The following is a 4,016-nucleotide window of genomic DNA, read 5'->3' as shown; positions in this document are numbered from 1 at the left end:
AGTGCCATGTTCGTATTGAACATCGCGTTATTATTCTAAGTATATATATAATTTTGTTTGTATTTCCCCTAAGTAAAAGCATGAAACTTTGCCCCATGATTTCTTGATTTCTTTGAAAATTGTTATTTCTGCTCAAGCTGTACATTAGTATCAACTTACCTGATGTATATCATATTTTACACACCTCTTTAACCTTTCCATGTATAACAAAACGTGTTTCACTTCTATTGTACCAAACAATTCTACAATTATTTGTTTGAAATCTAATTTTGGAGCAATTGTGCCTGTGGTTTATCAAATTTTTAAAATCTTTAGACTCTTTAAATGCGTTTACTTCATTTTTGTTACTGCGGAGATTATACGAATTTCAATTTGAAACAAAAAGCGCAATGTACATTTTAACAAAAAACTTTACATTTAACTACTTAAAGTTAGAAAATACTTTGTAGTACAGATCCATTCCGAGACTTGTTTTGTACAAGTAGGTAGAGCTCCTTGTGAAAGAGTTCGTCTAGGGCCTCAGCCACCTTACCTACTTCTGTCGCCAAGCAATAATATGTGCATTACTGCGTTCCGGTTAAGGGTAAGGGTGCTGGTGAAATTACAGGTACATACTTGTCAACTTGTATCTCTGGGTGACGGTCGCAGTGGCAGTGCTCCTCAGACTTTTGCGTTTTAAAGTTTTGAGTGGCACTGCAACTATTATAGATACTTACTACCAGGCACACGACCTAACCTGTAACCTGGCGTCTTAAAAATGATAACTAAAATGCGCACTCTACATCGTAGAAAGCATGCGTCCTCCCTAATAATTTAATATATTACAGAATTTTTGAATTTATTTTCACTACGACAAATAGTTAAGGAGCCACTATATATACTTATATTATACACTATATACACTATATATACTTATATACTTATACACTATATATAAATAAGGACACACTATACTGACCATAGTCAGACCACGATTGACCTAGTATGCAGTAATACAAAAATACATAGCGTACACGTAAACTACATACCTGATCTTGGACGACACGCATTTATTACTGTTCAACTAGAAAAACCAAGCCCTCACCTCGTGTTTTGACTTTTAGACCTGACTAGTATCGACATCCCATTATTTGAGAATGACTTGGCATCTATCGACTGGGATTCTATTAGGTACTTAGACAGTGTGGATGACATGATTCGACTATTTACTGACTACTTGACGCAGCTATTTGACAAACATGCCCCACTCAAGACCATGGTGGTCAAAGAGGCGCCGAAACCATGGCTCACTGACACCGTGAGGCTAATGATGCGACTACGTGATAGAGCGCATGCACGGTATGTGAATATCGGACTTGATACTCATAAAAAATACTATAAACAGGTTAAACATGTAGTCATTGAAGCCTTGTTCTGTGAGAAACGCACTTACTTTAAACATTTCATCAATAACAACTTGAGTACCTACCAACTCGAAAACTGTATGGAAAAATTTGAAACGTGTTCTTGTACATGACAGACACGACTTTGACTTGCCCGCCCACTTATCTAACTCCGATGCTATAAATGACCATTTTTTAAATGTTCCTGGTAGCAATGAAGTGCTAATATTAGACCTGACATATTACGAAAACAATCGACATGGACCTGACACCTTTTGCATTGCGACAACTACAAAGACTGAAGTTGTGAGTATATTGACTCAAATACAAACCAAAGCAAAAGGTATTGACCAAATGACTATTGACACGTTACTATTGACTCTTCCGACAATGCTTGAGAATTAATGGTCATGGTTAATAAGAACACCAAGACCAGCACTTTTCCGACTGACTGGAAAACAGCTAAAGTAGTCCTTCTGCCAAAGAAGCATAATCCTTTCATTTCGTCCGAACTCCGTCCTATCGGCATTCTTCCGTGCATGTCCAAGATAATAGAAAGGGTTGTGTGTAAACAGCTTTCGAAATACGTGGAGAGGACCAATATCCTTCCAGCATTCCAGTCTGGTTTTCGAAGGGGTCGAGGCACAGCAACAGCTCTGCTGGACGTGGTCGACAATATTTTGGCAGCACAGGATGTTGGGAAAAGCACGTTTCTGGTGTTATTGGACTTCTCCAGAGCTTTCGAATGTTTGAGCATACCACTTCTATTGTCCAAGATGTCGTATTATGGATTTGACACTAAAACCATCGAATGGTTTCATAGCTATCTTTCGGATCGGGCTCAAATAGTTGAACTGCATGCGGTTAACGGTGCCACTGAGTATTCCTCTCTCCGCCCTGTAACTAGAGGTGTGCCTCAGGGTTCCATTTTAGGGCCGTTACTATTTATATTATACTGTGCCGATATCGTTACTAGTATAAGAAACTGTAGTTACCATCTGTATGCGGACGATTTGCAGCTATACAAATCGGGTAAGCCATCTGATACCATTGCTTCAGTCAATGGCATCAATGCTGATCTAGATCGTATAGCGGCGTGGTTTGATAGGAATTGTCTAGTACTGAATCCGAGTAAGTCTAAGTTCATGGTGCTTGAAACAAAGGGTCAAATCCATAATACACTAGAAGAAGTTGCTTCCAGAAATATTGCGGTTATGGGTGAACCAATGGAACGGGTCGAAAGGGTCAGAAACCTCGGAGTTCTGATGGATAGTGAACTTCGTTTTGAGGAGCACATCCTCAATGTGACGGATAACTGTTTTTATCGACTCAAATTGTTGTATGGTATTCGTGATTACCTTAGCGTTGATTTGCGTGTACACCTTTGTGAATCACTGATATTGTCGCGGTTAAACTATTGTGATGTAGTATATAGTGATTGTATTTTTAGTAGGTCTAAGAAGTTGATACAACGTGTACAGAACGCATGCACACACTTTTGCTTTCGGGTGCCTCCTAGATCCCATATCACCCTGTTTTTTAATGCTGCAAGCCTATTAAATATGACTGCTCGTCGGCAGCTACACCTTTCTATGTTGCTGTTCGGTGTAGTGAGAACCGAGACACCTGAGTATCTCTATTGCAAATTTCGTTGGTCTCAAAACTGTTTTACATACAAGGTTCGGGCTATCGTTCCTGCTCACCGCACAGCAGCTTTCAGAGGAAGTTTCAGGTTTGCGTCATCCAAGTGCTGGAATGATCTACCCCCTCCTCTTCGTGACACTTCTAGTAGGAATGCTTTTAAGCACAAGCTTAAGGCTCTCCTGCTGGAAAATTAAAAGGGATTCTGTTAACTTTTTAATCAGCACCTATTTATTTATCTTTTTTATACACATTTGTTATATAATATATTAGTTGCTTGATGTAGGTATAGTGTATATGTATTAATTATTATAATGTATTTTCTTTTATTTGGAAGTATTTAAACATACACAACACACACACCCACACTCACAGACACACATCTGTTACAGTTTAATATGTACATATATATAATTATTTTACTGTCATATTCAAGTACGTAAGTATGCTTGCATATGTTGTTCCGTCACCTCACTTAGGGTCTTAACCATAGATTTAGTATATCCATAGATTGGCCCTGAAATATTGGAGACGCGACCAAAACAAAAATACATCTGTGTTCGTATAATGTGCATGTGTGCAAGATAAATAGTGTTGCGCCATCCACTGATTTAACTTTAATATCGATTAACATATTACACCGGGATTTCACTTCGTCGTATTCACCAAAATGTCTTATCGCAAAACGCCGAGACGTTAATTAACTAATTAATTAATGATCCAATACAAAATTAAGAAAGCTACTATCACCTTCTGGCAGTGCCATAGGATGGTAGGTAAACAATGGGGACTTTCACCCAAGATAACAAAGCTCTACAAAACGGTTATAACACCCATGATCAGTTACACATTTTGGTCACACAAATACATTATGTGTACCAAATTTCAAAATAATCAGACCAGTAGGTTTGGAGTAAATTGGCTGTGACAGACGGACAGATGGACACACAAGTGATCTTTGCTTGCCTCTAAAGGAAAAGAATTTTTCCTCAA

This window comes from Hyposmocoma kahamanoa, unplaced genomic scaffold (genome assembly GCF_003589595.1).
Source record: "Hyposmocoma kahamanoa isolate Upper Pololo Valley unplaced genomic scaffold, ASM358959v1 65, whole genome shotgun sequence".
NCBI classification, from domain to species: domain Eukaryota; kingdom Metazoa; phylum Arthropoda; class Insecta; order Lepidoptera; family Cosmopterigidae; genus Hyposmocoma; species Hyposmocoma kahamanoa.
Note: the sequence above shows the minus strand (reverse complement) of the source record.